This window comes from Vulpes vulpes, chromosome 5, assembly GCF_048418805.1.
Source record: "Vulpes vulpes isolate BD-2025 chromosome 5, VulVul3, whole genome shotgun sequence".
Classification (NCBI taxonomy): Eukaryota; Metazoa; Chordata; class Mammalia; order Carnivora; family Canidae; genus Vulpes; species Vulpes vulpes.
Window position 1 is genome coordinate 32653697 of NC_132784.1, and position 11930 is coordinate 32665626.

The following is an 11930-nucleotide window of genomic DNA, read 5'->3' on the forward strand; positions in this document are numbered from 1 at the left end:
ACTGGTGGTGGTGGTCGTCCTGATGCCGGTGCTGCTGGTGGTAGTGCTGGTGGTGCTCCTGGTGCTGCAGCTGGTGATGGTGGTGCTGGTGGTGGTGGTGGTGGTAGTGCTGCTGTTGCTGCTGGTGATGCTGCTGCAGGTGTGGGGCTGCGGTTGCTGGTGCTGCTGGTGCTGAGGCTGAGGCTCCTGGTGTTGCTGGTACTGGAGGTGCTGCTGGTCGTGATGGTCCTTGCCGTGCTGGTGCTGGTGCTACTGTGTATGCTGGTGCTGCTCGTGGTGGTGTTGCTGGATCCTGTGCTGGTCGCACTTGTGCTATTGGTGCAGCTTGAGCTTCTGGTGCTGGTCCTGCTGCTGCTGGTGCTGTTGGTGTCGCTAGTGCTACTCGTGCTGGTGCTGGTGCAGCTGATGCAGCTGTTGTGGTGCTGGTGGTGCTGCTGGTGCTACTGGTGCTGCTGCTTCTGTTAGTGGTTCTGGTGCTGGTGTTTATGGTGATGCTGTTGGTGCGGGTGCTGGAACCTCTGGTGCTGCTGGTGATGTTGGTGTTAGAGGTGCTGGTGTTGCTGGTGCTGGTTTTGTTGCTGCTTTTTCTGCCACTGGAGCTGGTCTTGGTGATGCTGGTCTTGCTGCTGTTGCTGCTGCTGCTGGTGCTGCTGGTGCTTGTGTTGGTGCTGGTGCCGCTGATGCTGCCATTGGTGAAGGAGCTGGTGCTGCTGGTCCAGCTGGAGCTGCTGCTGCTGCTGGTGGTGCTGGTGCTGGTGGTGTTGGTGCAGCTGGTGCAGCTTGTGCTGCTGGTGCTGCCGCTGGTCATGCTGGTGCTATTGGTGCTGCTGGTGCTGGTGCTGGTGCAGCTGGGGCTGCTCTTGGTCCTGGTGGTGCTGTTTTTGTTTTGTTGGTTGTGGTGCTGAATCTGCTGGTGCTGCTGGTGCTGCTATTTCTGCTGGTGGTGCAGGTGTTGCTGCTGGTGCTGCTTCTGCTGATGCTGCTGGTGGTAGTGGTGGTGGTTTTGGTGCTGCTGGTGCTGATTGTGCTGGTGCTGGAGCCGGTGCTGGTCATGCTGATGCTATTGGTGCTGCTGGTGCTGGTGCTGGTCATGCTGGTGCTGCAGGTGCTGTTGTTGTTGTTGGTGGTGATGCTTCTGCTGGAGCTGCCGGTGCTGCTGGTGGTGGTGATGGTGCTGGTGCTGCTGGGGCTGGTGCTGCTGGTGCTGCTCGTGGTGCTGGTGCTGTTGCTGGGGCTGCTGGTGCTGCTGTGAAGCAGGTGGTGCGGGTGGTGCAGGGTGTGGTGTTGGTGCTGATACTGGTGTTGCTAGTGCTTGAGCTGGATGTGCTGGTGCTGGTGGTGCTGCTGCTGCTGGTGCTGGTGCTGGTGCTGGTGCAGCTGGGCCTGCTGGTGGTCCTGGATGTGCTGGTGCTGGTGGTGCTGCTGCTGCTGGTGCTGGTGCTGGTGCAAGCTGGGCCTGCTGATGGTCCTGGATGTGCTGGTGCTGGTGGTGCTGCTGCTACTGGTGCTGGTGCAGCTGGGGCTGGTGATGGTGCTGCTAGTGCTGCTGGGCTAGTGCTGGTGGTGCTAGAGCTGGTGGTACTGCTGGTGGTGCTGTAGATGCCGCAGCTTCTGCTGCTGCTGCTGGTGTTGCTGGTGCTGGTGCTGGTGGTGCTGCTGGTGCTGGTGCTGGTGCTGCGGGTGCTGCTCGTGGGGCTGGTGGTGCTGGCGTGTTGGTGCTACTGCTACTGGTGGTGGTGTTGCTGATTGTGTTGGTGCTGGTCATGCTGGTGCTCTTGGTGCTGCTGGCGCTGGTGCTGGTCATGCTGGTGCTGCTGGTGCTGGTGCTGCTGGTGCTGGCGCTATGGCTGCTTGTGTTGCTGGTATGGATGTGCTGCTGGTCCTGATGGTCCTTGTAGTGCTGGTGCTGGTGCTGCATGTGATGATCGTGCTGCTGGTCGTGCTGGTGCTGGTGCTGGTGCTGGTGTTGGTGCTGCTGGTACTGGTGCTGCTGGTGCTGGTGCTGGTCATGCTGGAGGTATTGGTGCTGGTCATGCTGGTGTTGCTGGTGCTGTTGGTGGTGGTGGTGGTGATGCTTCTCCTAGAGCTGCTGGTGCTGCTGCTGGTGGTGATGGTGCTGGTTTGCTTGTGCTGCTGGTGCTGGAGATCGTGGTGCTGGTGAGGGTTCTGCTGGTGCTGCTTGTGCTGGTGCTGATGGTGCTCGATCTGGTGGTGCTGCTGGTTGTGCTGCTGCTGCCGCGCATGTTGCTGCTGGTGCTGGTGCTGGTGCTGGTGCTGGAAGTGCTGCTGGCCCTGATGTTCCCAGTGGTGCTGGTCCTGGTGCTGCTGGTGCTTCGAGTGCTGCTGCTGCTGCTGCTGGTGCTGCCTGTGGTGCTGGCGGTCATGGGGGTGCTGGGGTGCTTCTGCTAGTGCTGGTCCCGCAACTGTGGTGGTGGTGGTAGTTCTGCTGCAGCTGATGCTTCAGCTGCGGCTCGTGGAGCTGGTGGTGCTGGTTCTGGTGCAGCTGCTGCTCCTGGTGCTGGTGCTGCTGGGGCTGGTGCTGCTGGTGCTGCTCGTGGTGCTGGTGCTGTAGCTGGTACTGCTGGTGCTGCTGGTGAAGCAGGTGGTGTGGGCGGTGCTGGGTGTGGTGGTGGTGCTGGTGCTGTTGCTGCTAGTCCTTGAGCTGGTGGTGCGGCTGTTGGTGGTGGTGCTGCTGCTGGTGCTGGTGCAGCTGGGGTTGCTGGTGGTCCTGGTGGTGCTGGTGCTGGTGGTGCTGTTTTTGTTGTTGGTGGTGGTGGTGGTGGTGCTGCTGCTGCTGGTGTTGCTGGTGCTGGTGCTGGTGATGCTGGTGGTGCTGGTGGTGCTGGTGGTACTGATGCCGCTGGTGCTGGTGCTGCTGGCGCTGGTGCTGAGGTGCTGTTTTTCTTATTGTTGTTGTTGTTGCTGCTGCTACTGGTGGTGGTGGTGCTGATTGTGTTGCTGCTGGTGCTGCTGCTGCTGTTTTTGGTGGTGGTGATGCTTCTGATGGAGCTGCTGGTGCTGGTGATGCTGGCGGAGGTGCTGCTTGTGCTGCTGGTCCTGGATTAGGGCAGGTCATGCTGTTGCTATTGGTGCTGCTGGTGCTGGAGCTGGTGCAGCTGGTGCTGCTGGTGCTGGGGCTGGTGCTGCTGATGCTGCTGGTGCTGCTGCTTCTGCTTCTGGTAGTTTTGCTGGTGCTGGTAATCGGGGTGTTGTGCCGGTGCTCCTGCTATGGCTGGATGTGCTGCCGGTACCCCTGGTTATGGTGGTGCTGATGGTGCTGGTGCTGGTGCTGGAGCTGCCGGAGTTGCTGCTGATGTTGGTGCTAGAGGTGCTGGTGATGATGGTGGTGGTGCTGGCCTTACTGGTGCTATTGCTGCAGAATGTGCTGCTGGCGCATGTCGTGGTGCTGCTGGTGCCTGGTGTCGCTGGTGCTGCGGGTGCTGATGCTGGTGCTGCTGAAGCAGCTAGTCCTGGTGCTGTTGTTGCTGGTGCTGGTGGTGATGGTACTGCTGGTGCTGCTGGTCCTCCTGGTGTGGCTGCTTCTGGTAGTGGTGCTGGTGCTGGTGGTAGTTGTGTTGTGCCGGTTCTGCTGGTTGTGGTGGCAGTAGTGGTCATGCTGCTACCGCTGCTGCTGGAGGTAGTGCTGGTGGTGCTGCTGGTGCTGCAGCTGGTGATATGGGTGCTGCTGCTGGTGGTGGTGGTCGTTCTGCTGCTGCTGCTGATGGTCCTGCTGATGTTGGGGCTGGGGATGCTGGCGTTTCTGGGGATGGAGCTGCTGCTGGTCTTACAGTTATTGTGGTGCTGGTGCTGGTGCTGGAGCTGCCGGTGATGCTGTTGCTGCTTGTGGTGCTGGTGATGGTGCTTCTGGTGCTGGTGGTGGTGGTCGTTCTGCTGCTTCTGGTGATGGTCCTGCTGGTGCGGGGGCTGGGGATGCTGGCGTTTTTGGGGATGGAGCTATTGCTGGTCTTACAGTTATTGTGGTGCTGGTGCTGCCGGTGATGCTGGTGCTGGTGCTGTGCTGCTGATACTGCTGGTGCTGGGGAAGGGGATGCTGGTGCTGTTGGTGCTGGTGGTGCTGGTGGTGTTGGTGCTGGTACTGCTGATGCAGCTGGTACTGGTGCTGGGGATGCTGGTGCTGTTGCTGCTGGTGGTGCTGGTGGTGTTGGTGCTGGTGATGCTGCTGTTCATGCTGCCGGTGCTGGGGCTAGCTACTGCTGCTGCTACTGCTGCTGGTGCTTCTGTTGGAAGTGCTGCTGATCCTGATGTTCCTGGTGGTGCTGGTGCTACCTCTGCTGTTGTTTCAGGTGCTGCTACTGCTGGTGCTGCTTTCGGTTCTGCTGGTGCGGGGGGTGCTTTTTGTGCTGCTGCTGCTGGTCCTGGTGCTGCTGGTACTGTTGATGTAGCTGCTGGTGCTGGTGCTGGTGCTGGTGCTGGTGCTGCTGATGCAGCTGGTGGTGGTGCTAGTGGTGCTGGTGTTGGTGCTGCTGGTGCTGCTCCTTCTGTTAGTGGTTCTGGTGCTGGTGTTTATGGTGATGCTGCTGGTGCGGGTGCTGGAACTGCTGGTGCTGCTCGTGATGTTGGTGCTTGAGGTGCTGGTGCTGCTGGTGCTGGTTCTGGTGCTGCTTTTTCTGCCGCTGGAGCTGGTCTTGGTGCTGCTGGTCCTGCTGGTGTTGCTGCTGCTGCTGGTGGTGCTGGTGTAGTTGCTGCTGGTGCAGCTAGTGCTGCTGGTGCTGGTGCTGGTAGTGCTGGTGATATAGGTGCTGCTGGTGCTGCTCCTGTGCTGCTTCTGGTGCTGCTGCTGCTGCTGCTGGGGTTTGTGTTGCTGTTCCTGCTGGTGCTGAGGTGCTGGTGGGTCTGGTGTTGTTACTGGTCATGCTGGTGCTATAGGTGCTGCTGCTGCTTTTGCTGGAGGTGCTGCTGGAGCTGGTGGTCCTGGTGGTGTTGGTACTGGTGCTGTGGTGTTGCTAGTGCTGGGGATGCTGTTGATGGTGCTGCTGGTGTTGCTGGTACTGCTGTTACTCCTGCAGCTGATGTTGCTTGTGCTGGTGTTGGTGGTGCTGGTGCTGGTGCTGGTCGTCTGAGGCTGCTGGTGAAAATTTTGCTGGTGCTGGTGCCGGTGCTCGTCAGGCTCGTCCTATTGGTGCTGCTGGTGCTGGTGCTGGTGATGGTCGAGCTGGTGCTGCTGGTGCTGTGCTGCTGGTACTATTGGTGCTAGTTGTTTGGTGGTGCTGGTGCTGGTGCTGCTGACGCAGCTGGTGCTGGTGGTGCTGGTGCTGGTAGTGCTGGTGCTGGTGGTGCTGGAGCCGGTGGTGCTGCAGGTGGTGCTGGTACTGGAAGTGCTTCTGGTCCTGTTGGTTCCTGTAGTGCTGGTGCTGGTGCTGCCATTGATGCGGGTGCTGCTCATTGGGCTGGTGCTGGTGAAGGTGCAGGTGCTGGTCTTGTTGCTCCCAGGGGGGCTGCTGGTGCTGAGGCTGCAGCTGCTGATGCAGCTTGTGGCGCTTATGATGGTGCTGGTGGTGGTGGTGGTGGTCGTGCTGCTGCTGCTGCTGCTGCTGCTGCTGGAGGTGATTGTGCTGCGGAGGTGGGGTTGGGGCTGCTGGTGTTGCTGGTACTGGAGTTGCTGCTCGTCCTTTTTGCCCTGGTGGTGCTGGTGTTGGTGCTTCCAGTGATTCCGGTGCAGCTCGTGCTGCTGGTGCTGGTGTGGTGCTAGCCATACTGGTGCTAATGGTGCAGCATGTGCTGCTGGCGCTAGTCCTGGTGCTGCTGGTGCTGTTGGTGTAGCTGCTGTTGCGGGTGCTGGTGCTGGTGCTCCTGATGCAGCTGGTGCCGGTGCTGGTGGTGCTGGTGATGGGGCTGCTGGTACTTCTGGTGCTGCTGAAGCTGCTGCTGCTGTGGGTGGTGCTGTTGGTGCTGGTGCTGCCAAACCTTCTGGTGCTGCAATGCTGACAGTGGTGCTGGTGGTGGTCATCCTGATGCCGGTGCTGCTGGTGGTAGTGCTGGTGGTGCTGCTGGTGCTGCAGGCGGTGATGGTGGTGCCGGTGGTGGTGGTGGTGATCGTGCTGCTGCTGCTGCTGCTGCTGCTGGTGATGGTGCTGTTGGTGCTGGGGCTGTGGTTGCTGGTGCTGCTGGTGTGAGGGCTTCAGCTCATGGTGTTGCTGGTACTGGGGGTGCTGCTGGTGTGATGATCCTTGTAATGCTTGCACTGGAGCTGCTGGTGATGCTTCCGGTGGTGCTGGTGCTGGTGGTGCTGGTGGTGCTGGTGGTGCTTCCGGTGGTGCTGGTGCTGGTGGTGCTGGTCTGCTGGTTCTGCTGCTGGTGCAGCTGGTGATGCTGGTGTGCCAGTGCTGCTAGTGATGCTGATGGTGTTAGTGGTGCTGGTGCTGGTGGTGCTGGTGCTGCTGATGCTGCTGGTGCTGGTGTTTGTGGTGTTGGTGGTGCTTCTGATTGTCCTGGTGTTGGTGCAGGTGCTGGTCGTGCTGCTCCTATGGGTACAGCTGGTGCTGAGGATGGAGCTGCTGGTACTGCTGGTGCTTGTGCCGGTGCTGGTGGTGCTGTTGATGTTGCTTCTGGTGATGCTGGTGCTGCTGCTGGTGCCGCTGGAGCTGGTCATGTGGGAGGTACTAGCGGTGGTATGGTGCTGCAGGTGCTACTACTGATGGTAGTGGTGCTGGAGGAGCTGCAGGTCCTGGTGGTCCTGGTGGTGCTGGCGTTGGTGCTTCCAGTGATGCTGGTGCTGCTGTTGCTGCTGGTGCTGGTGGTGCTGGAGCTGGTACTGGTCATACTGGTGCTATTGTTGCAGCTTGTGCTGCTGGTGCTGGTCCTGGTGCTGCTGCTGAAGGAATTGGTGGTGCTGGTGGTGCTGGTGATGCTGTTGCTGGTGCTGCTGGTGCTACTGGTGCTGCTGGTGCTTCGGCTTCTGCAAGTGGTGTTGGTGCTGGTGCTTGTGGTGTGTGCCGGTGCTGCTGCTGCAGCTCGATGTGCTCTGGTGACCTTGGTTATGGTGGTGCTGATGTTGCTGGTGCTGGAGCTGCTAGTACTTCTGGTGCTGTTGGTGCTAAGGTGCTGGGTATGATGATGATGATGCTGGTGCTGCTGATGCATCTGGTGCTGTTGGTGCTAATTATGGTGGTGCTGGTGGTGTTGGTGCTGCCTGTGGTGCTGGTGCTGCTCTTGGTGCTGGTGCTGGTGCTGGTGATGGTCGTACTCGTGCTATTGGTGCAGCTTGTGCTGCTGCTGCTGCTGCAGGTGCTGCTGGTGCTACAGGTGCTGGTGCTGGTACTGGTCGTGCTGGTGCTATTGGTGCAGCTTGTGCTGCTTGTGCCGATGGTGTAGCTGGTGCTGCTGGTGCAGGTCCTGGTGTTGATGATTAAGCAGGTGGTGTTGCTGATGGTGCTGGTGATTATGCTGCTGGTGCTGCTGCTGCTGCTGGTGCTGGTGCTGCTGGGGCTGTGTTGTGGGTGGTGGTGATGCTTCGGCTGGAGCTGCTGGTGTTGCTGCTGGTGGTGATGGTGCTGGTGCTGCTTGTGTTGCTGGTGCTGGAGATGGTGCAGTCATGCTGCTGCTATTGGTACTGCTGGTGCTGGTGCTGGTGCAGCTGGTGGTGCTGGTGCTGCTGCTGCTTCTCCTGATGTTGCTGGTGCTGGTGTTGGTGGTGCTGGTGCTGGTGCTGCTTGTGCTGCTGGTGCTGGTGCTTCTGTTGGAAGTGCTGCTGGTCCTGATGTTCCTGGTGGTGCTGGTGCTACCTCTGCTGTTGTTTCAGGTGCTGCTGCTGCTGGTGCTGCTTTCGGTTTTGCCAGTGCTGGGGGTGCTGTCTGTGCTGCTGCTGGTGGTCCTGGTGCTGCTGGTACTGTTGATGTAGCTGCTGGTGCTGGTGCTGGTGCTGGTGCTGGTGCTGGTGCTGCTGATGCAGCTGGTGGTGGTGCTAGTGGTGCTGGTGTTGGTGCTGCTGGTGCTGCTCCTTCTGTTAGTGGTTCTGGTGCTGGTGTTTATGGTGATGCTGTTGGTGCGGGTGCTGGAACTGCTGGTGCTGCTCGTGATGTTGGTGCTTGAGGTGCTGGTGCTGCTGGTGCTAGTTCTGGTGCTGCTTTTTCTGCCGCTGGAGCTGGTCTTGGTGCTGCTGGTCCTGCTGGTGTTGCTGCTGCTGCTGGTGGTGCTGGTGTAGTTGCTGCTGGTGCAGCTAGTGCTGCTGGTGCTGGTGCTGGTAGTGCTGGTGATATAGGTGCTGCTGGTGCTGCTCCTGTGTTGCTCCTGGTGCTGCTGCTGCTGCTGGGGTTTGTGCTGCTGTTTCTGCTGGTGCTGGTGCTGCTGCTGTTGCTGGTGGTGACGGTGGGTCTGGTGTTGTTACTGGTCATGCTGGTGCTATAGGTGCTGCTGCTGCTTTTGCTGGAGGTGCTGCTGGGGCTGGTGGTCCTGGTGGTGGATGATGCTGGTGCTAGAGCTGCCGGTGCTGCTGTTGATGTTGGTGCTAGAGGTGCTGGTGATGATGGTGGTGGTGCTGGCCGTACTGGTGCTATAGCTGCAGCATGTGCTGCTGGCACATGTTCTGCTGCTGCTGGTGCTTGTTGTCACTCGTGCTGCGGGTGCTGATGCTGATGCTGCTGATGCAGCTAGTCATGGTGCTGTTGGTGCTGGTGCTGGTGGTGCAGGTACTGCTGGTGCTGCTGGTCCTCCTGGTGCGGCTGCTTCTGGTAGTGGTGCTGGTGCTGGTGGTAGTTGTGTTGTGCCGGTTCTGCTGCTTGTGGTGGCGGTAGTGGTCATGCTGCTACCGCTGCTGCTGGAGGTAGTGCTGGTGGTGCTGCTGGTGCTGCAGCTGGTGGTGGTGGTCGTTCTGCTGCTGCTGCTGATGGTCCTGCTGATGTTGGGGCTGGGGATGCTGGCGTTTCTGGGGATGGAGCTGCTGCTGGTCTTACAGTTATTGTGGTGCTGGTGCTGGTGCTGGAGCTGCCGGTGATGCTGTTGCTGCTTGGTGCTGGTGATGGTGCTTCTGGTGCTGCTGGTGCTGGTGCTGGAAGTGTTGCTGGACTTGGTGGCCCGGGTGGTGCGTGTATTGGTTCTGCTGGTGCCTCGGGTGCTGCTGGAGCTAGTGGTGCTGGTGATGTTGCTTCTGGTATTGCTGGTGGTGCCTCTAGTGGGGGTGCCGGTGCTGATGCTGCTGGTGGTGGGAGGGTGCTGCTGCCTATGCTGCGGTTGCTCGTGCTGCTGGTGGGGCTGGTGGTGCTGCTGGGCTGGTGCTGCTGTGCTGGTGCTGCTGCTGCTGGTGCTGGTAATGCTGGTGTTGGTGGTGCTGGTAGTGCTGGTGGTGTTGGTTGTGCTGGTGCTCATACTGCTGCTGCTGTAGCTGCAGCTGCTGCTGCTGCTGGTGCTGCTGGTGCAGGTGGTGTGGTTGTGCTGGTGCTCGTGCTGCTGGTGCGCTAACTACAGCTGGTGCTGCTGCTGTTGGTGATGCTGGTGCTGGTGCTGGAGGTCCTGATGGTCCTTGTAGTGCTGGTGCTGGTGCTGCCGGTGATGATGGTGCTGTACTGGTGCTGGAGCTGGTGTTGGTGCTGGTGCTGGTCGTACTGGTGCTATTGGTGCAGCTTGTGCTGCTGGTGCTGTTGGTGCCAGACATGCTGGTGATGATGTTGTTGGTGCTGGTGCTGCTGGTGCTGTTGGTGCTGCTGGTACTGCTGGTGCTATTGCTGTTGGTGCTGGTGGTGCTGGTCCTGGTGGTGCCGGTGCTGCTGGTGCTGTTGGTGCAGCGGGTACTGCTGGTGCTAATGCTGGTGGTGCTAGTGGCACTGTTATTGGTGGTGCTGGTGCTGCTGGTGTTGTGGTGCTGGAGGTGCTGGTGGTGCTGGTGGTGTTGGTTGTGCTGGTGCTCATACTGTTGCTGCTTTAGCTGCAGCTGGTGCTGCTGTAGGTGCTGCTGGTGCAGGTGGTGTGGTTGTGCTAGTGCTCGTGCTGCTGGTGTGCTAACTGAAGCTGCTGCTGCTGCTGTTGGTGGTGCTGGTGCTGGTGCTAGATGTCCTGATGTCCTTGTAGTGCTGGTGCTGGTGCTCCCGGTGATGCTGGTGCTGTCCTCGTGCTGGTGCTGGTGCTGGTGCTGGTGCTGGTGCTGGTTGTACTGGTGCTATTAGTGCAGCTTATGCTGCTGGTGCTGGTCCTGGTGCTGCTTGTGCTGTAGCTGTAGCTGTTGCTGGTGGTGCTGTTGATGCAGCAGGTGGTGGTGCTGGTGGTGCTGGTGATGGTCCTGCTAGAGCTGCTGGTGCTGGTGCTGGTGGTGCTAGAGCTGGTGGTGCTGCTGGTGGTGCTGCTACTGCCACGGTTGCTGCTGCTGGTGCTCTTGGTGCTGGTCGTCCTGGTGCTGCTATGCTGGTACTGCTGGTGCTGCTGGTGCTGATTGTGCTGGTGCTGGTGTAGCTGCAGGTGCTGATCATGCTTCTCCTAGGGGTGCAGATGGTGCTGAGGCTGGAACTCCAGGTAATGCTGGTGCTTATGCAGGTGCTGGAACTGCTGCTGGTCTTGGTTGTCCTGGTGGTGCTGGTACTGGTGCTGCTGGTTTTCGGATGCTGCTGGAGCTAGTGGTGCTTGTGATGGTGCTGCTGGTGCTGCTGGTGGTACCTCTGGGGATGTTGCTGCTGCTGCCGCCGCTGCTGCTGCTGGTGCTGGTTCTGCGGGTGCTGGTGGTACTGTTGGTGCTGCTGGTGTTGGTTGTGCTGGTGCTCGTGGTGCAGCTGCTATGGTTGCAGCTGCTGCTGCTGCTGGTGCCGGTTCTGGTGCTGATGGTGCTGGTGCTGCCAGTGCTGGTGATGCTCTTGGTGCTGCTGGTGCTGGGGCAGGGGCTGCTCTTCCTGCTGGTGCTGGTGCTGGGGCAGGGGCTGCTGGTGTTGCTGGCACTGGAGGTGCTGCTGGTCCTGATGGTTCTTGTAGTGCTGGTGCTGGTGCTTCCGGTTATGCTGTTGCTGCTTGTGGTGCCGGTGCTGGTGCTGGTGCTGGTCGTCCTGGTGCTATTGGAGCATCTTGTGCTGCTGGTGCTGTTGTTGTAACTGGTGCTGCTGGTGCTGGTGCTGTTGATGCCGCTTATGGTGATGCTGGTGCTGCTGGTGCTGCTGCTGCTGGAGCTGCTGGTGCTGCAACTTCTGGTAGTGGTGCTGGTGCTGGTGATCGTGGTGTTGTGCCAGTGCTGCTGCTGCGGTTGGATGTGCCGCTGGTGCCGGTGATTTTGGTGGTGCTGCTGGTGCTGGTGCTGGAGCTGCTGGTGCTGCTGTTGATGTTGGTGCTAGAGGTGCTGGTGATGATGGTGGTGGTGCTGGAAGTGCTGTTGGTCCTGATGTTCCTGGTGGTGCTTGTGCTGGTGCTGCTGGTGCTACTGGTGCAGCTTGTGCTGTTTGTGCTGGTCCTGGTGTTCCTGGTGCTATTGGTGCAGCTTGTGCTGCTGGTGCTGCTGGTGCTGTTGGTGTAACTAGTGCTACTTGTTCTGTTGCTAGTGCTGCTGAAGCAGCCGATGGTGGTGATGGTGGTGCTGGTGCTGGTATTGGTCGTTAGGTGCTATTGGTGCAGCCTGTGCTGTTGATGTTGGTCCTAGTGCTGCTGGTGCTGTTGTGTAGCTTGTGCTGCTAGTGCTGTTGCTGGTGCTGCTGATGCAGCTGGTGGTGGTGCTGCTGGTGCTGCTGATGGTGCTGCTGGTGCTACTTGTGCAGCTGCTTCTGGTGGTGTTGCTGGTGCTGGTGATCGTGGTGCTGTGCCGGTACTCCTGTTGTGGCTGCATGTGCTGCTAGTGCCCGTGGTTATGGTGGTCCTGATGGTGCTGGAGTTGCTGGTGCTGCTGGTGATGTTGTTCTAGAGATCCTAGTGATGATGGTGCTGGGGCTTGTGTTGCTTGTGCTGTTGATGTTAGTCGTGCTGGTGTGCTGTTGCTGCTGCTAATCGTATTGGTGCTATTGGTGCAGCTG